Source organism: Ursus arctos, unplaced genomic scaffold (assembly GCF_023065955.2).
Source record: "Ursus arctos isolate Adak ecotype North America unplaced genomic scaffold, UrsArc2.0 scaffold_15, whole genome shotgun sequence".
NCBI lineage: Eukaryota > Metazoa > Chordata > Mammalia > Carnivora > Ursidae > Ursus > Ursus arctos.
Window position 1 is genome coordinate 6,707,730 of NW_026622819.1, and position 21,961 is coordinate 6,729,690.

The following is a 21,961-nucleotide window of genomic DNA, read 5'->3' on the forward strand; positions in this document are numbered from 1 at the left end:
TTACTGTTCTTCCAAAGACAGGAAAACATGTGTACTGGAGAATTTTCTATCTTTGGCATCAATACTTCCCACTTCTTTATAACCTACGCTCTCCCTGGGAGAGCTGTTCACAGAGTTGCCCTTTTGTCTTAGTAAAGTTTATTCTTCCTAAAGACATAGATTTGTCACCCCTGTCATAGTGCAGCAGGCCAGATCAGACTCACCGTGATTTAGCACAAAAAACACGGCTGGTTGGGGCCAGATGGGCAGCCAGGGGGGTCTCAGGGGCAGGCAGCGGGGGGAACACAGCTCAGGAGCCAAAGAAAGATGCCTCAGGCAAAGGAGAGAATGTGTCTTCGTGTGCACTTTTATTCTGCATACGGGAAAGTGTTATTTTATGAGACCTTGACTCAGGAAGAAGGCAGGAGACTCCTTAATTTGGGCAGAAGGTAATGTAAATGACATTGAGCACAATGTTCTTTCTCTTCATCAAGCCATCTATATTATCAGATCTCTCCATCCGTCTCCTGCCAATATAAGCCTTCCTTCTGGAATATTCTCTCCTACTTTACCAACTACTAACTTCTCTGAGATCTATCAGTGTCGTCCAAGAGGGGACTATCATATTCATACTCAGAGGTAAGTGACCACGTCTCATAAATCATGGGGAGTACACAGTGGTTCCAAGTTAAGATGACAACAGCAAAAACAGCACTAAGCTCTGTGTCAATTAGAACTTACTTCTTTCAGCGGGACTAACAAAGACACAACGCTGGCATTTTGTTACACATTAAGTGTCAAAACATAGCACTTTGAGACATTGTATATGACAAGCAGCAGGGAAACCACGGTTGATATGATGTGACCTGACAAGTTTTCAGCACGAGAGATGTTGCCAGCACCACTTCGCTGCTGGAAAATGTGCCCACCCTGCCCTTTGCCAACTAAATCAAGGTATTGCATGAGGAGCAGATGACCTTCTCCTACCCTCAAAACTCTCCTGCCATCACAGACACCGTGGCTGCTAGGACTTCCTGTGCGAAGTGGAAAACAGAATGTTCTGGGGACGCCTGTGTGGCTCAGTCAGCTAAGCGTCTGCCTCTGGCTCAGGTCATGATCCCAGAGTCCTAGGATCGAGTCCCACGTGGGGCTCCCTGCTCAGCTGGGAGTCTGCTTCTTCCTGTGCCAGTAGCATTCCCTGCTGTGCTGTCTCTCTCTCTCTCTCTGACAAATAAGTAAATAAAATATTTAAAAAACAAAAAACAAAATGAAAACGGTATGTCCTGCCTCTCAATTCACTTGCAGCGAAGCCCTATTACAAGTACGGACGATTTTAAAGTCCGACGCAGCATCGTGGGGGCTGCACAGCCAGTGAAGCTGTGATCCGGTGGAATCAGATGTACTTTCAAAAACTTTCTCCCAGTGGCCAAAGCCCTTTCCTCCCTCGTGCCCACTGGCCTTCACTCTCATCTGGGCATTTCCCACCCCCCACCCCCCACTCCCAGCCAGTTCGTCTTTTCTCTCAAAAGAAGTTAAAAGAAACAAACAAGCAAAAACAAACAAACATCTCACTGCCACTCACTTCTGGGTGCACGTGGCTGAGAAGGTTGTCCACCTGAGGTCCTGCTTTCTGGAGAGCTCTTTCACAGCCACTCTGACAGATACCTGAGAAAAAGCCAGATGTTCTAGCCTGCACTGCAGAATGACTTAAAATAACACATCCGGGTGATGGGCATGAAGGGGGGCATGGGTCGTGATGAGCGCTGGGTGTGATAGGCAACTAATAATTGCTGAACACTAATGATGTACTCTATGCTGGCCCACGGGACATAATAAAAAAATAAATAAAAAGTAAATAAATAAAAACAAATAAATAAAATAAAATAACAAACATCAATGTATTTAACACTTTTGTGTTTCAAAGCCTTGTAGGCAAGTCTTTTGAACTTTCTGGAAAAAGAAGATACTGAGTTCCCAGGAAGATGATGAGCTACCCTTTGGCCTAGAAAAGATTGCAACCCTTTCTTGTAAATTTTGGTAGGAAAACTGAAATCACGTGCACTTATCTAGATGAGAGGGTAAAACACACTCCCCCCACCCCGACTGACGTTCTTTGGGCTGATCAGTAAATGGAGTGAGATAAAACCAGGTTTTAACTTTGGATTTCATTCCAAAATTAGCTGAATTTTTCCGAAGTTGGCTTTAGTGCTGATCTATCTGACAGGCTTATCATAATTTATTTCAGAAAGAGCTTTACTTACAAGGGATTGTCGTGCATGACATGTAAGAAAAAGAAAATAAATACCTATCATTTTGATCAAAAACAAGTATATAAAGCTTTCTAAACAAAGCCTATATTTTGTAGTACAAAAAGCATATCTCTTCAGTATCTAACTGCTGAACTTAGAAAGAATAATGGCTCATGTAATTTAAAAATTTCCCCTATGAGAATGCAGCTGTGTCTCTGTAGATATAAAGGATCCTTCTACTTTCTGTAAATTTTATAAAAATATTACAAGTCAGCTTCCTTTCTCCAGAATTCAGATATTTCACAATATTTTTGACAAAATTCTTTTCACAGATAAGGAGAAAAGAAAACAGGCACTGGAGAAATGATTACAGAAACTTTTATTTTGACAGCGAGAACTGAAGAAAAATATTGAGCTGTATGTTTTTGCAAATTTGCAAGGTTTTTCAAAGGTGATAACACCTCCACCAATACAGGCCATAGATTTTTCACCTGCTGATGTTCAGAAGGTAAACACTACATACAGTTGTACAGCTGTGATTCTTCTTCTTTACTCTTCATCTGTGGCTGGAGATCCATTAGGAAGGTGGTGTTCAAACAATTTAATGCATCCTGCATTTTAAAAATCAGGTGTAAGGTCCACTTCTGTAATGGCAATCAGTGTCTTTCTAAAATCTGCTCGTTTACATACGCAATAAGAGCGCTGGCAATAATTTCCGAAACCAACACTTTCAAAACCCTGGACATTAAGCAAACTCTTTACACAAAGTCAAGGAGCATTTACTCTGGAAAATAGCTGAATATCTGTAACAGCAGTGATATACATAATGATTCAGCTTGCTGTATCCCTACCACCTTCTTCATGAAACTTCATGACAGCCTTGAAAACCAATAGCTTGACAAGCATGGTAGCAATGAAAAACAGCCTTCTGGAAGCCACTCAAAAGGGCAGATCAGTCTGGGAATTCCCCAAAACCTTATCCCATGGAATTGTTATTATTTGACCTGTCATTTCCCTGGATCCCCCCACCCCATCTCATAGACATACTCCTGACCAAGAGTTCTGTCAGTATGAACAGCCTTTCCCCTGTTTTTTGTTTTGTTTTGTTTGGACAACAATCAGCGATAGTTGTTAAACACTGCAGCTGCCTGAGATGATCCAGTTGGAGCAAACAAGAAATTGGCCAAAAATTTAAAAGGAAAAATTGTGGAATAAGATGCCCGTGGGGACTTTGAAAGGTTTCCCGTAACACTGGGGAACCAGACGTCTGCATACATGGGAGCAGCTCTCTGCATGCACATGAAAGAACTGAGAAGGCCATGATCTCCTGCTGTGGCTGCCTTGGGGCTTTGCACAAGCAGCTGTTAAGAGCAAGACAGAGCTGCAAACTGTCTGCTGGAGGAGTTAAAGCAGCATGCCCCAACATGTGCACAGAGCTTCTCAGCAAAGGTTGGGACACTCACTGGTTCAAGGCATATAAGGAAATTTCTGTTGGATAATTGGGTGGCCACCAAGCTTACTAAGCAGAGACCAGCTGTTACACACAACAAAGGCTACGGACTTTCGTATTAGTTTGGGAAAGTCAGTAAACAGACAAAAAGCAATACCCAAAACACCAACAAACCCCTGGGAAGGGGAAGGATCTGATCCTCACAGTTGCCACATTATATTATTTAAAATGTCCAATTTTCAGGGACTGGTGGGTGGCTCAGTGGGTTAAGCATCCGACTCTTCATTTCAGCTTAGGTCATGATCTCAGGGTCATGAGATGGAGCCCTGGATTGGTCTCTGTGCTCAGTGTGGAACCTTCTTTTTTTTTTTTTTTAAAGATTTTATTTATTTATTGACAGAGATAGAGACAGCCAGCGAGAGAGGGAAAACAAGCAGGGGGAGTGGGAGAGGAAGAAACAGGCTCATAGCGGAGGAGCCTGATGTGGGGCTCGATCTCATAACACCGGGATCACGCCCTGAGCTGAAGGCAGACGCTTAACCGCTGTGCCACCCAGGCGCCCAGTGTGGAGCCTTCTTAAGATTCTTTCTCTCCCTCTTTCTCTGCCCCTTTCCCTCCACTCACACTCTCACACTCTCGCTCTCCTTCTCTCAGATAAATAAGTGAATGGATGAATGAGTGAATGAATAAATAAATAAATAAAATGTCCAACTTTAAACAATAAATTATGAAATGAAACTAGAAATTGTCCCTGAGGAAGCCCAGATGTTGCACTTAGTAGACAAAAACTTTTAATTAGCTATTTTTGTGTTCAGAGAACTAGATGAAGCTATGTCTAAGGAACGGAAATAAGGTAGGAAGAACGTCTTCCCAAACAGAGTATCAGTGAAATATTAGAAGTTAGGGGGAGGGGCAGCAGTTGAAGAACCAAGTGGAATTGCAGAGTTGAAAGTACACAAACTAAAGCTCAACAAAGTAAATCGAAGTCAACGTGAATAATGCAATAATAAGGGTAAAAATAGAAGGGAATGAACTAGAGGATGGGAAATAGAAAACATCAATAAAAACAAAAGCTCATTTTTGAAAAGATCAACAAAATGGACAAACCTTTTGCTAGACTGATGAAGAAAAAAAAGACTCAAATTTCTAAATTCAGGAATAAAAGAAGACACATTGCTGCTGACTGTTGAATAATTTTAAAAAGATTAGAAGGAAGCACTTTGACTAATTGTGTTCCAACAAATTGCATAACCTGGATAAAAGGGACCAATTCCGTGACAGACGCTCTGAGTGCAGCACCCAAGATGTGTCTGAAGTCTCAACCCTGCAACCTAGTGAGTGCTAACTTCCTCGGCAAAGTTCATGCAGATGTGATTAAGGTAACCGTTTTAAGACAAGATTATCCTTAATTATCAGTATGAACCTCCAGTTCTATTACAAATATCTGAATAAGGGAGAGAGACACACACATAAAGAGAAAAAGGTCATATGAAGACAGAGGCAGGAGGGGTGTGGACACAAGCCAATGAATGCCAACAGCCATCAGAGCCTTGAGCAAACCGTCGACATACATGGCAACTGTATGCATGTTCTAACACAGCAATGCCACTCTTAGCTACATACGCAAGATCACTGAAAGCCTAGGTCCACACAGGTGCACAAATGTTCTCAGCAGCAGTAGTCATCCTAGCCAAAAATGCGAACAACCCAAATGTCCATCAACTGATAAATGGATAAACAAAAGTTGCTTTATACACACATGAAATATTCAGCCATAAGAAGCTGTGATACACACGCGCTATGACATGGATGATCCTTTAAGACATTATGCTAAACGGAAGAAGCTAGATTCAACAAGTCACACGCTGTATGGTTCCAGTTATATGGAACGTCCAGAAAACACTACCTATAAAGACAGAAGCAGGTTAGTGTTTGGAGGTGCTGGGGGAGGGACAAGTGGGGACTCACCGCAAATGCGTATGGGGTTTCTTTAAGGGGAGATAAAGAAGTTTAAGAAATATTGAATCATTAGACGTTATTGAAATGGTGTGAGATGGGGTTTTCCTGTCCCAAAACTTAGTGTTGGGGTGTGTACGACAGATGCTGGGATGGGCTGGAGAGGGCCTGGTGGCTGTGATGTGTTACCCGCCACCAACATCTGCTGAAGTCCTACTTAAGCAAAATAAAATAAAACAAAAACAAGAATAAAACTCATACTTACAAATTGTGTTTTTAAAACTCCCAAATGAGTATTAATAAAACGATTGCAGTCGCTAAGGAACGTCATAGAGTACTGAAGTGTGTGTGGATGTGTGGGGGGGAGAGGTGTTTGTGGGGAGGGGGCATTTTTCCCTGAAGACTCTCTCAAAGTTTGAGACTGGGAACCCCCAAGCTGCCTGTGACATGGGAAAGCTTTCTCGAGTTCTCCTTCATGGTTTCCCGAGCAAGAAGAAGGTTTCTTCTCGCTCGGAGAAGACAGAGCAGACGGTGAGGACACCCCTAGAAGGGGGAGGAGGATGGTCAATGCCTGGCCTTGGGGCAGTTAGAGAAGGACATGCCTCCTTCTCCTGCCTCCCACCCGCACACGGCCCCAGCTGAGCATTGCCTGAGCCAGGACACTTTCTATTACCCAATCAATTGTGTTGCACCTTCCAAATCCGGGGACTGGCCTCAAGTGTCCCTCTCAGGACAGCCGGGAAGCCCCCTGGGATGGTCCCTCAGAGGTGTGCAGGTACAGGACCGGCTGACCGACTCTGGCTGACCATCCCTGAGCGGCTGCGGCCCCTGCGCCGGAGGCAGCCTGCCTGGGAGCCGCTGGTGCAGAGCCCGTGCCCGCAGCCCTGGACCAGGCCCACCAGCCCTGCGGGACCCAGACCCAGGAGCACCAGGGGGGGGGTGGGGGTAGGGGAACTCCTGGACCATGGACACCCTCCCCGAACTGCCTGCTTCGCGGGGAGAAAGGGACCTGAATGCCAGGACACCTGCGTTTCCCCTGGGGCCAGAGAGAGGGAAGGGCTGCATGTGGGGAGCTGCTCATTCTACCGGGCCTGGGTCCCTCCTTTGAAGCGACCTGACGCGGCCCCCCTTCGTTGGCTGCCGCATCTCACCCTGGCCCCTATCTCAGTGCTCCCCACTCCAATAGGACCTCTGACCACTCCCCTCATCCACCTGTGTCCGGAAGTCCCCGACCAGGATCCCCGACTCCTCCCCGCAACCCCTCCACTAAGGGTCTGCTCGCGGACAGTTGTTCTCTCAGGGGCCGCCCTGGATGCTTTGGAGTCGGTGTGCCAGGAAGGAGGACAAGCCCTTGACCCACAGACCCCAAGTCCTGCGCTCTCAAGTACCAGACAACTTCGGGGGTGGCAGTGGCCTTGTGCACACCTCCCGGAGGCCTCTTCTGGGTCCTGGGGTTCCTGAGCAATTCTGTGCACACAGAGCGTATGAAGCTCTTACAACATCAGTTATGAAACTCCAACATAAAGAAACAAAACAAACTAACAGAAAAGAGCACCCTCTCTCTCTCTCTCTCTCTCTCACCTTATCTCCCTTTCCACTGATTTCAACTCTGTCCGTTTCTGGTTGTCCACCAGAAAATGACAAAGTCCTTTATTCAGTGAGAGGAAGACAAAATTTATATCCAAGATGATTAGCTCTGAATCTGTTTTTATGTGCGTGCGTGTGTTTGCGTATGTGTGCGTGTGCGTGTGTGTGCATATGTGTGTGCGTGTGCGTGCGTGTGTGTACGTGTGTGCACGTGTGTGCATATGCGTGCACGTGTGTGCGCGCGTATGTGCGTGCGTATGTGCGCGTGCATGTGCGCGTGTGTGTGCATATGTGTGTGTGCGTGCGTGTGCGTATGTGTGCGTGCGTGTGTGTGCGCGTGTGTACGTGTGTGCACGTGTGTGCATATGCGTCCACGTGTGTGCGCGCGTATGTGCGTGCGTATGTGCGCGTGCGTGTGCGCGTATGTGTGCGTGTGTGCGTGCGTGTGCGTGCATGTGTGTGTGTGTGTGTATGTGCTGCTCATCGCAGCGGAAAAGTTTCTTTATGCTTTTCCCGATTGATACCAATGCTTCCATTTTCTACAATATTAATAACCAACAGAACCTCCCGAGGCGTCTCGTCTTGCGTTATTAGGTGGAAGCTTTGTTATTAAGACACCTACTACCCCCCATCTGTCCAGGCCTCATTATGGGGCACACAGCTCTCCAGGAAGATTTAGAACAGAGCGACACCACCTTTATCTGAAACATACGATGCCGCTAAAGATACCTAAGTGTGTACCGTACACAAGCCATGAGGGGACTCAAGTGTCCTCTAGGTTTACTTTTATGATAAACTCGGATATTTTCTTAGCAGACTTTCTAGCCAGAGACTTGTAGGAGACTCGAGAATGGTTGCTGAAACTCAATGTCTAACTCATGAAATGTAAAAAGAAGGAGAAAAGGCCGCAGTAATTAAATCCCCTATGAATCCTGTGAAGGGAGGCAGTAAACGTTATCCACAGCCTTCCTGGAGTCCCAGCCGCCCATCTGTAGCTCCCCCGCGACACCGCGTCGCTTCTGCCACTGTATTGTTCCTTAACTGAAGAAAATCGACACTCTGAATACCTGTTGCTCATTAGCGGCTGGGAGCTGTCAGTCACCGTTTTCAAATTGTTCGGGTTTCTTCTAACCTTGTGCATGTCCATGGTTAGCTCACTTTCCATGTTTGTGTTTCCTTTTGTGTTCTTTTTAGTATTTGAAATGTGGTTTCAGACACCAGAACACAGGGCAACCCGCTCGTACATCACTACAACAGCAGACTAGTTTAGAACAGTAGCTGGGTGGGTGGGCTCCACGGGGGGGGGGGGGGGGCTGACTGGCTTCAAAATATGGCTCCGGACTTTCTAGCTGTGCAACCTGGGGGAAGTTACTTCATGTCTCTGTGACTGACGGTTAATTTCGTGCCTCAGCTTGGCAAGGCTATGATGCGGAGTTGTTTGGTTAGACATCAGTCTAGATATTGTTGTGAAGGTAATTTTTGGATGTGATTGACATTTAAATCACTAGACTGAATAGTAGAGATGACCCTCCCTAACGTGGGTGGGCCTCATCCAATCAGTTGAAGTCCTTAATAGCAAAGGCTGGGGTTTTCTGAGGAAGAGGGGATTCTACCTCAAGATTGCAACACAGAAACCCTACCTGAGTTTTCCCCCTGCTGCCCTGCAGCCTGCCAGCCTGGCCTACAGATTTCAGACTTGTTAGTCCCCACGATCACTGGAGCAATTCCTTGAAATCTCTCCTCTTCTTCCCTTTCTCTTCTCCTTGCCCTCCTCTTCCTCCTCCCCTTCCTCCCCTGCCCTCTCCTCCTCCCCCTTCTTCTTCTTTTTCTCCTCCATCTCCCCCCCTTCTTCTTCTTCCTTTCTCTCTCCCTGGTTTCTCTGGAGAACCTTGACTAATACACTCCCTGTACTTCACTTTTCTCCCCGTTCTACAGAGGTAATCACAACTACACATCTCTAAGTGTTATGAAAAGAAAAATCACTTGGAATAATGCTTAGGATATAGTTAAGGCTAAAAAACAAAGCTACTGATCAATCTCTGTGTATTAGTTTCCTGTGGTTGATTTTCAATAAATGACCACAAATGAGGGGGCTTAAGACAAGAGATAATTATTCTCTCCCTGTTCTGGAGACCAGAAGTCCCAAATCAAGTTGCTGACACGGCCCCAGTCCCGGCAGAGGCTTGAGGGGAGAAGGCCTCCTCATGTCTTCAGGCATCTGGGGGCTCCAGATGCTTCTGTGGGTCCTGGCAGCCTCACTCCAACTCTGTCGCAGTCTCCATGCGGCTTTGTCCTCTGTTTTCTCTGTGTTACAAGGACGCTTGGGATTGGATTTAGAATCTGCCTGGATAATCCAGGATAATCTCATGTCAAAACCTTTAATTTAATTTTATCTGCAAAGGCCCTTTTAACCAATAAGTCTGTATTTACAGGGGCCAGGTTGGGTATTAGGGCACAGACCTTTTGTTTTGGGGGGCCACCATCATTCAACCAACTGACCTTGCAACTCAGTTCCTTTCTTATTTGTTTTTAGTTTTTAGAGGATGAGTTCAAGTCTCAGCGGTATGATTTTTATTTTTTCATCACAACAGCATAGCTCTAACCTCAGGTTCTATCCACATACATTTTTCTTTCGTTCACATTATCCCAGGTTTGGAAATGATATGGTTCTTTGGATAGACATCAGCAGATTTGTCACTCATATGTTTGTTAAGGCAAGGACACATTTTCCTTATTTAGAAATTCAGCCTCTTGACTCCCGCTCTGTCCTTAGAATGAATGTTTTTGAGATTGATGATAATCTTTCAACTCTCTTTCAAACCTAGTTAAATTTTTGGCTGGCAAAAGGCATACAAGAGAGTTGAAAGACAAATACCATATGATTTAACTCATATGAGGAATTTAAGAAACAAAACAGATGAGCATGGGGAAGGGAAGGAAAAATAAAATAAGATGTAAACAGAGAGGGAGGCAAACCATAAGAGACACTGAACTGAGGGCTGCTGGCAGGGAGGTGGGTGGGGGGATGGAGTAACTGGGTGATGGGCATTAAGGAGGGCACGTGATGTAGTGCGCACTGGGTGTGATATAAGACTAATGAATCACTAAATTGTACCTCTGAAACTAATAATACACTATATGTGAATTAAATTGAATCAAATAAAATTTTTTTAAAGAATTGAAATAATTTGCTTCTATTTTAAATCAAGGAATAAATTGGGAAGACAATACCCAGATTTTCAGCGGCTATGCTTAGGACACCTAATATTGACTCTGCTTTCTCTACCAAATGAAGATATTATTATTTATTTTTTTTAAAGATTTTATTTATTTGACAGAGAGAGACACAGAGAAAGAGGGAAGACAAGCAGGGGGAGTGGGAGAGGGAGAAGCAGGCTTCCCGCTGAGCAGGGAGCCTGATGAGCTGAAGGCAGACGCTTAACGACTGAGCTACCCAAGTGCCCCTGAGGATATTATTTTGTAACTCCAGAAGACCCCAACATTTGCAAACCTCTTAAATGAAGTGCATGGGTGTTTTGTGTGAGTTCCCCGACGGGGATGGAAGCCCTGAATAAAAGGCACCTATGCTGTAGCAACAATGGGACTTCCCAGATGTCATCAAACCCCCTGCTCCCACCGTGTCACTGCTGAGTCCACCCCCGTCAGGACCTCCATGGCCAAGGAAAGCAGCCCTGAAATGGGGGGTCTGCTCCTTCTCTGCGTGGCCGCCTCACTTCTGACAACATCCCGTACTCTTTGCTAAGCAGGTTGCAAACGGTACATTCACTGTGAATATGGGCAGGAACCTCTCCCACCCACTGCAGCTCCTCCACCTACAATCCCGTCATTACCTCACAGAAGCAATGCAATGATATGCTGAGCTCATTTTAAAAATCGTCTTCATTAATGCATGAAAATAAACATTTATGGGAACTAAGGATGCCAATATTCAAGATCTAATGAACCAAGAATGACCATAATCCTGTGTGTGAAACCATGACATGGACAAGGGTTAAGGATTTAATTGAGACTACCGTGGTAGAAGGATTATTATCCCCATTCCTCTCCCCCTGCCTGCAGGTAAGTTGGGCTTTCTTGATCACGGTACTGATAGACACAGAAAATAGAAATACGGAGTCTTCAGCCTGTAGGTAGGACCAGAAGATAGAGTGAGAGGAGATGAGAAATGGGTTGAGAAGCTGAAGGGCTCCAAAGGGAAAAGAACCAGCAGAGGAAGCAGAAACCAAGTAGATAGGGCTGAGATACCCGTAAGATCAAGAAAAAAGTTGTCACGTGTCACCAGAAATTAAAAATCAGAATGCACTTTAAGTTCTCACAATAAACTGACACAACACGAATGAAGGAACATACACAAGGGAAAAATCATTTTAAATGTTTCGTTTAAATGTTTTGTAATAACAAAGATATTAGGCAAACAGGCTGATGTCATTGCCAGGACCCTTCAGAGAAGAATACAGGCTGTTCGTGCAAGACCAGGACCACGATGTGGACATCTCACTGTTCAACTATATGTTTGTTTTGCTTGTTTTACTGTAATTGTCTCGTGCAGGCAAATGAAAGCAAGCAAGGATTGCTTTTATAAAAACACTTCACACAAATACAATGCCAGCACAAACTCTTACGTATTTCATTATTTTTGTATCTATTTGGGCAAAATTAAGAATGTTTTCTACAGGACATGGTCAGAATGGTAGTACACGTTAAAGTTGTGAAAAGTGAAATGAGTTCAAGCTGTCTCTGAAAAAGTGACGGACATTGCCTTGTAAGCCCCAGCTGTTAAAGCGTGACATTTATTTCCAGATACTTCAGTGATATGAGTAATAATATGGTCATATGTCCCAAAATTTGCTGTTTTATATCAAATTCCACTAGCATTTTGAGGCTACAGGGGAGCACAAGTATAAATTTTCTCAAAGAAACCGAGTACACAATTTTCTATCAAATATAACATTTTGTGGAATTCCTGTTGATATTTTCAAAAGGTGACTGTGATTAAAAGAACAAATTCAAGATCTCGATGTTACTGTGTTTCAATCTGAGATTACATAGTAATGAAATTCAAAGAAGAAATTTCTACATAAGGATCAAAACAGGAAAAATATAGAATATTTTGAAACTTGGGCTGACTGTTTAAAATATTGAGCATTAAGTATTTAATATTTCAAAAATAATTTTGTTAAGTACTTTGAGGAAGTCTAAAAATCTCTAATGTTGGGGATAATTTGCTGTAATGTAATCTCTGTTTGATAGCTATTGTGAAGGTAATTTGGTACAAAGATGTTTAAAATGTATTTTAAATACATTTTGACAGTCTTCAGTAAGGTTGAAATTTTGCATACTCTATGGCCCAGTAATTACATCCATATATAAACTTCAGCTCAGGAGTTAAGAATATTCAAGAGGTCGTTCATAAGAGCGAACAATTCAGAAGGCAATGGGATAACAGATTCACGACGTAATATTCAGCAGTTCTGAAAAGGAGCTTACTACAGCTACGAGCAATAGTGTGAATTAAATTTTGTAACAAGATCAAGGAAAGAAAAAGGCAAATATAGGAAAACTACAAATAGTATGTTAGCCCCGTAATGTTAGGACACTAAGTGGTCACAAAACTAAGTGATATTCTTTTAGGCAGGTGTGTATGTATGGCCAGACAATAGAGTTTTTGAAGTTCACTCCCCGGAGAAGTTAAGCATCTTTGGTGCCCAAACTGTGTCCCTTCAGTCCAGGATTGGTTGTAACCAGATCTGCGTGAACTCAGCCTCCTGTATTTCAGGAGGACAATGAAAGAGGGTTTTTGTACACTTCTCAGGAGGTCCTAGTGTCATCAAGTCCCTGTGACTTACAGCTGTGAGTTTGATAATTCACCCACTAAGACTCAACTTGCGGGGCTCAGCATGAATTAGGAGTGGAAGGGACAGCACTGTCTTATTAAAGGAATAGCCAGTTAGGTATTATAAGAAGGAAACAATTCTGCAAACTATAACTACCAAAAAAGCTTACACAATATCTAAAAGGAATCCCAGCAGGGTATGTCGAGAGCTCTTTAAACAAAAGACAAACACAAATTATGTAAAAGTTGTCTGTTCCCTGAACACACAGCGAGTAGTCTTTCCATTCGGGCAGACTCCAGAGCGGAAAAGAGCAATCCTGTGCTCATTACAACATCCAATCAGCTAATTTTGATGAAAAATTTCCCAGGAGCACTTTTATTTATCTTGATAATTTAGTTATAAATTCATCTGAAAAAAGATCCCCAAGAATAACCAAAGACATGTAGAACAGTAAGGGAACTTGCCTTATCAAGAAGGAAGGCATGTTATAAATCCAGAGTAATTAGAACAATATCATATAGATATAGAAATGTTGAGTCACTGAGACACAATAGATAATATTAAGAGACCATATATATATGAAACAATTTATCATAAAGGTGGCGTTTCAAATCAGTGATGAATATAGGGAATCACAAAAATAAATTTCAGAAACTTCTAAATGCTAAACACAAAACAAAGCTGTAAATGCATTATAGGGACATCTTTTAAAAATGTATTTTTTCGTTGGGATCAGAAATAACCTTGCTGGGAAACAAACTGAGGGTTTCAGAGGGGAGGGGGTGGGGGATTGGGATAGGCCGGTGATGGGTAGTAAGGAGGGCACGTATTGCATGGAGCTCTGGATGTTATACGCAAACAATGAATCATGGAACATTACATCAAAAACTAATGATTTACTGTATGGTGACTAACATAACATAATAAAAAAAAGAAAAGAGAGAGAAATCCCCCCCAAAAAAAGAAATAACCTTGCCACCAAATCATGAAATGAGAGTTTTTCCCTTTATGGCAAAAACCATAACAGAAATCATGGTAACTCTGACATCATAAAAATATGACAAAGTCATTGTAAAATTAAAATATATGCTAAACACTTAAGAAGTATTTGCTGCATGTATAACAATGAAGGATCAATATTTAGATCATATTTAAAAATCTATAAATATTCAGAAAACATTAAAATCCAATAGACCAGGGCACCAAGGTTAGAGACAGGGAATTCAGAGGAGAGGAAACCCCAGGATGTATGAAAATCACATTAGGACATAATTTTTCTCTTACAAGATTTTCAAGACTGGAAAATAGAAGAATGGCACCATCTAATTTTGTGGGCAATGTAGGGCACAGTCACTGTCTTTTCACTGATGATGGATCATTCCAGTCTTGGAAGGACAACTTGTCAGTATTTACTGAAGTGATCAGTGTGCTTCACTCTTGACACTTCGTTACTTCTCAGCATCAAATCTTAAAACATACTCACCTGGGAAAAAGCAACATAGTCACAAAACTTCTCTTGTGTACCTTTCTACTCATCGAAACGTGGGGTGAGGGACTGTGGGGGGAACACCATGACTTTCATCTCCTAGAGAATGGTTACTCTACCCTGCCTCCATTTGGGTCAGCTCCTCTCAGCGCCAGACTCTTCAAAGGTAACCCTGCTAAAGTGTGGTTTCTGTAATTGAACTTTTCCAGTTTTCTGTTTGGAAATTATAGATACATATGCATATATACAAATTTACATATGTACACTTAAGTATATACATGTAAACATTTATATATACAAATGGTTATATATATAATAATTTTGCTTTGTATGTATTTCTCTAAACAAGACATTTTGCTACCTGTATTTTTTTTTAAGCTGTGTTTATTTATTTGAGAGAGAGCACAAGTAGGGGGAGGAACAGAGGGAAAGGGAGAAGCAGGCTCCCCCCTGAGCAGGGAGCCCGATGCGGGGGTCTATTCCCAGGGCCCCGAGATCATGACCTGAGCCAAAGGCAGACGCTTAGCCCACTGAGACACCCATGGGCCCCTGCTAACTGTATTGTTCTATAATTTGTATTTCTTCAGTTATTAATAGGTTGTGGAGATAGTCCCATAATAACCCATACCATTTTTCTTATTTGTATTAATCTTGGTTTAAAAACAACTAATTGACCATAAGGAGACTAACTGACTACAGGAGAATGATGGTGGGTGTATAGCTGTATGAGTGTGCGTCTGTCTGTCCACATGGGGGCACGCACGTATGTGTGCTTGTGTCTGCGTGGACTAGTTTTTTAATTGATAAACCAAACTTGAATTCCCAAGATAAACCATAATTGGTCATGTGCATTTTGCTTCTTGTGTGTTTCAACTTGCTGACGTCATTTGTTAATATTTTGTTTAGAATTTTTGTAATTACATTCAATGAAGAAAGTGACCTGTGGCTTTCTTTTCTAATACCATTCTTCCTACTATTAGCAGCAATATTTTAAAAGCTGCCTTTTTGTACTTTCTTCATGATATGACAGAGGCTTATGTTCATTTACTATTTGATATGTTTATTTGCTCATGTTGCTTATTCGTGGTAGAGTACTGTTTTTACACTTTGTCATTAGACTTCACCAATATTAATATTAATGCTAACACTGATATTGGCCCTGAAATTCTTATTTTGTGGAGATAAGGTTATTTATTCAGCTTTAACCCTGAGCACAAAATCTTTACTCTTGTGAGTTCATTCAGTCTGTGCAGCTTTAATGAGCTCTGTGTTAATGTCACAGTCAACACATCACACACTGCTTTGAACAGTGGGGGTAAAGGTGGAAAATAATTAGTATCTATTTTCGGTCCTGAGGTCTTTCTGTGACAATAGGAAGAGGAGAGGGCAAAAACAGAGTAATGAGGGAAGGACTTTGCCCAGCAGGACTCTGGCTTAATTAATTTACCCCAGGTTAACCTGAAAAGAGTGGAAATGGACTCGATGTTTATCCTCACATGCGTGTATGTTTCATTGTTAAGCTTCCTGCTGGAAATTTTGCTTTATGCCTAAAATAACAAATACAGTTATTTTAGTGAAGATTTTCTATAAATTGAAGCCAAAAAGGAGAACACAATCATTTACTTATTTTAGTCCATTTCATTCTTTTATTTAACCACACGATAAACATTGTTAATCAAGGCATAGCATATGAAATAAAATGGAGGGGAAATACTTCTAAACTGACACTCCTTCCAGCACTGATATTGTTACTTTCTTTCCAATGCTTGCCAAGATGCCTTGCATGTAATTTTCGATTATGCTTATTTTTTATTTTTATTTTTTTTTAATTTTTAAAAAAGATGATTTATTTGAGAGAGAGAGAGCAGCGGGGAGGGGCAAAGGGAAAGGGAGGGAGAGAATCAGAAGCAGGCGCCATGCCCAGCAAGGAGCTGGACACGGGGCTTGATCTCACAAGCCTGAGGTCATGACCTGAGCCAAAACCAAGAGTCAGACGCTTAACTGACAGAGCCACCCAGCCATCCCTGAATTATGCTTATCTATTAATCAGTATATTTGAGATTCTTTCAGTTAGGACCACAGAGAAGCAGTCAGACTTAAAGTCCTGCATATGTTTCCAATAACCCTGAGTGATCAGGAGAAATGTGAAGGAGGAGAGAAAATAATTTAAACAACATATGAGCACTGCAGAGAGATTTGTCATTGGCTTTGTAGATTTTTCTAAGAAACAACCCTCTGTATAGAGTACAACGCAAGACAGTATCAAAGTGAAGAGATAAAGTAATTGATCATGGTGTGTCAATGGCAGAAGCTCCAGGAAATCAAAGGACTCCAGGTCTCTTTCCATCTCAGTTCCCGACCTGGCCAACTTTACCGCAGCTCCTTCTTGATTGAGAATACGTGCACAGCACACACTTAAAGTAACATATGGCTGTGTGATGGGCCACTCTGCTGGTGGAAGGAGCAGGGAAGCAGGAGACGAAAGACCCAGGTAGTCCTAGACTCCCTTTCCCCACAGTGCCGCTTTGGGCAGCCCTGTGACTTTTCTAGTATTGTTCTCTCAACTGTAAAGTAAGAATTATCAGTCTCACTTTATAGGGTTTTTAGTCAAAATGACCTTTTCTTGGAGAAGTTTGCACACTATGATAATATTAATTAAAGTAGATCGTATCAAATATTCCTAAATTGACATCTCACGGCGCTGTAATTGATGCTCTTGTGCTTTGCAATCATGGCTTGTGGAACGGGGATTGGATCTTAACCTGTGCATAAATCTAGGGATCCACAAATGTGCCTGGTGATGAAATTTAAAAGTTTTGGATTCGAAAGCGAACAGCTAAGAAAGAATTCTTGAGACATTTTTGGTGCAAAAAAAGGTGCCTTTATTATTGTAGCACGGGGGCAGGAGCTGTGGGCAGCAAGAGCTGCACTGGGATTTGAGGAGTGACTGATTCTAGACTTTTTAGTTAGTGGGGCTTAGGGATAGCACAAGTGTCTAAGGAATTTGGAAGCAAGGCTTCCAGGACCTTGAGGGGCTAGCTGCTGCTGAGACAAGGTTACTTTCAGTCTTTACTAAAGCACAAACATTAAGGCATTAGGGCAGCCATGAGTTCCTTGAGGAAGACCACACTCTGCATGCTCCGGGATCTATCAGTGGACTGCAAGCTGTGGGGAGATTGAATTTAAGCTGCATTTCTCTTGCCTTTGTTTCCCCATCACCTGGGGACTCCTGTGGGTGGGGGTGTGTTGGGGGAAGGGGAGTGTAGTGAACCTAAACCAGAAAAAGGATCCCTCTCCTTTCCTTCAACTACTGAGATGATTGTAGATTCACACACTGTCTTAGTTTGGGCTGCTCTAGCGAAATATCATGGACTGGGTGACTTAAAAAATAAACGGTGATTTCTCACAGTTGTAGACTCTGAGGTCCCATGCCCAGGTACTGGCAGATCTGGTATCTGTCTCTTCCTGGTTCACAGATGGCCGTCTTCTCACTGTGACCTCACGTGGCTGACAGAGAGAGAGTGTGCCTGAAATTGATCTTGGCTTATAATGGGCGAATTTGGCCTATCTTCTTCATTTTCTTCTCAACTCCTAAACAGTGATAACTACTGTCTAACTCTGTTGACAGCTGAGTCCCAGCTTTTGTAAAGACTACTGTATGCATAACATCACTTTTGGGCCAGGGTGTGGCCATCTGCCTTCCTAAATGCCCCCAAGTGACCTCCGAGCTTCTGATAACCTTCAGTGCTCAGGAACGCTGCCCCTGCAGAGAAGCACCTGCTTCCCCATCACGCTCAATGCCCAACGCTCCATGCCCACTGTGCTGACCCAGGAATGATTTTTGCATCAGCTCCTCTGCCCCCGCCCCCGGACCATGCCAGGAGCTGTCTTCGGATGGCAATTATTCTCAGCTGCAGTCATGGCCCCATTAAAGACAGAGCTCTAGAGATGAAAAGTCCCAGATCCCATTATCAGTCCCTACTTCAGACATGAACTCTGGGTCTCGAAGGCTCTTCATGTGGCTTCTGCAGTTTAATGACGCCATTAGCATCTCCTACCTGAAGGCAGCCCTAATTAAGGCACTAAGACGCACGGCCGTATTTCACTTAATTGAGTTCCTTTGCTTGTTTGCAAAGAAACACAATTAATAAAATAAGTTGTGCGTGTCGCATTTTTTGGCAGGTCAACTTTGAAGTGATAACTGTTTGACTGATTTACTCTGAATAAAATGAGAAAAACAGTTCATGCTGAACTATTCATGGGCAGAGGTGATGAACATATGTTTCTAATTTTGAGCTAGGAGAAAAGCAAAAATACACAAATTTAGCAATTCTTAGCTCTTGACAACCACTCACACGGTATATCAGCTAAGAAGTGAGCATATGGTTCAGGGAATAAAGAAACTAGCTGGCGTGGTGTAGAAATGAAGCTTCTGGGCTCCGAGTTTCAGGACCGCCATGATCTCATTCTTGCTGAGATGGGGGTCAGGTCTTGAACATTTTCCGTGGATTTTCCCATCAGTAAAGGATGCTGTTTATGCATGCAGGTGAGTCGTGTGGGGGTAGAATGGGCGCCTCATTATCGTACAGCCTGCTTCGGGTGGGACGAGTTTCAAAAGGAGAGGATTAGGTCTCTTCAGAGCTGCTGCATCTGGAAGTGATCAGGTGGTTAGGTGGGCTTCAGGTAAGTGTGAAGTGTGACGGCAGAGGGGTGTGGATGGCCCTCCGCCCTATACGGAAGTGTGGGCTCCAAGTAGAGAAGGAGTTTGGCCACCATGACGCTTGGCTTCTTATTCAGCCAAAATTGTTTTGCTATACTGAGACTACGGGCGATCCGTTTCATTTTTGGCACATCTGTTAATGTTTTTATTCCTAAGCCTAGGGTACCCCAGTGGCTTTGCTTTATAATTTATAGAAACAACATTGTTTTTAGGGTTTCTCTGATGACAGAGTCAGACTCTGCGTTGCATGAGGTCCTCAAGTGACCACTGTTCACATTAAGGTTGGGGCACTGCTGGGGATGGGGAGGACTCATAGTAACAGCCCTGGTGTTTTCTGTGTCGTCTCTTCAAGGGAAGTGGAGCTGGGAGGAAGGGCTGGACCTGAGATCAGGCAGAGGGGGTGTTGGGAGCCCATGCCGGTCATGCCCATTTTGGCCTCGGCTAGCCTCTTGCTTGGTGATTCGTCCCGTTGGTGCTGCCTCAAGCACGGCCTTCGCACCTGCCAGGCTCCAGGATCACAGTTCCTCAAGCTACACGTACGTTCCTTCCAAATAGCATCCTTCACACGCCGCTCGTCATCTCAGCAGTGAGGGGCAGTACATTGTTTTTGTTTCTCTGCTAATGTGATAGCCTTTCTGAGACCCTTGGGAATTTCAGGAAGCTGTTTTATGCTCCTCTGTAGCTTCAAGTGAAATTGTCTGAGGTGTGTCTTCTTCCCTGGACCACTCATTGGAAAGTAAATCATGGGTTCTCTTCCCATAAAGCAGGTTCTCTATTGTCCTCTAGGTGGCTGGAACTGGACAGTAGATCCCCAAAGTACATTCAGATCTGACACTTATCTTCTCCAGACATCTCTGTTTCTCTGTAAATCCACAATTCCATTCAGGCAGGAGAAGTCACACTCTGTGTGCCTGGATGCCCTCCCAGACCCTTCTGTCCCCACCTGTGCAGACACTAACTTTCATTCTTGACCTGGGGGTCAGCGGCTGTATCTGTCTCTCACCTGCATTAAGGGGGTCATAGGGAAGGAGAAGCAGATATGTGGGTTCTTTTTTTATTTTCTCAAATTTGTTTTTACCCATGAAGATTGAACTAGGTGAAATTAGGGATTCTATCCTCTACAAGGTTAACTTTGCCAACCATAATATATAGACTTTCACCTGAAACAGCTCACACATTTGGGGTTTTAAAGAAGTGGTCCTAGTCCAATGATGAGTGGATGAAGAAGATGTGGTATATTTACAATGAAATATTACTCATTGCCATTCGCAATGATGTGGATGGAGCTAGAGTGTATTATGCTAAGCCAAATAAGTTGGTCAGAGAAAGACAAATACAATATAATTTCACTTATATGTGGAATTTAAGAAACAAAACAGATGAACATAGGGCAAGGAAACAAAAAGAGAAGGAGGCAAACCATAAGAGACTCTTAACTATAGAGAACAAACTGAGGGCTGCTGGAGGGGAGGCAAGCGGGGTTGGGCCAAATGGGTGATGACTGTTAAGGAGGACACGTGTGATGAGTGCTGGATGTTGTATGTAAGGGACGAATCACTAAATTCTACCCCTGAAACCAATATTACACTACATGTTAACTGACTAGAATTTAAATAAAAACTTGAAACAAACAAACAAACAAAAATAAAGAAGTGGTCCTAGATATTGGACGGGTAGCAGGTGAGAGGAAAGACGGACAAGACCAGAGGGCCGGTGGCTTTCCCCAAGGACTGGGTGTGGATGTGCCCCAGGTGCAACATAAGTGCACTGCCTACATGGGAGACAGTGGATCAGTGTGGGTGAGGCCAACATCATTCCAACTGTCCACTGGCTTACTTATTTTGAAATGACCTTTTGAGCAGGGGGTTACTTGGTAGAGAGATAGCAACCTGAAAGATACTTGATTTTCCCTTGTTCACAGTCTTCAAGGTGAGTGATGGTCTCCTCTCAAGATTGCAGACAGGCTTCGCTCCTGACGCTACACGGCGTGCACGCTGACTGGCAGTTCAGGCTGACTGTCCTGGTGTGGGGTTGCCTGGCTCTCTAGAGGAGGCTGCTGTGTTCAGGCTCCGATGCTGGACGTGCATTTCCCCCTTTATGGCTCACACAAGAATCGAGGCCTCATTAGTGGGCGACGCTGGCCTTCTCCTTCCCCAGGGCAGTGACATGAACTCTCTTGTTCTGTCTTCCAATTCCCCACAAGTCAGTGAGAAAGGATTCACTTCGCCTTGTGTCTCCAATTAAAAAAATTCACTGTAAGATGTGTCAATCACTATCTTTACTAATACTATGACTAGACTTTCTGGATAAATAGGGTGTGGAATTTGACCTATAGAGCTTTTCATAAACACATTTTCCTCTATAAAACAGCCTAAAATCTAACCCCTGGTGTTCAGCGATGTGCGGGGCCTCATCTCACTCACAAGTAGAACTGGAGTAGTTTGTGGTCTGTGATGGACCCCAGGCTGTGTGCTTGAAACTGTTCTCTCTGAATAACCCTTCACCCCATCCCCTACCCCATGTGCTCTCTAAGTCTTTTCTTGTCTACCCAGAGATCCTCTTCACCTTTTCCCACCTGCGCCATAAATCTCCTTTGTATGAGACAGCTGAACTACCAGCAGTTTGCTGAGTAAAGTCCCCAGAAGCTAAATTTGCTAGAATGACCTTCCCATCCATCAA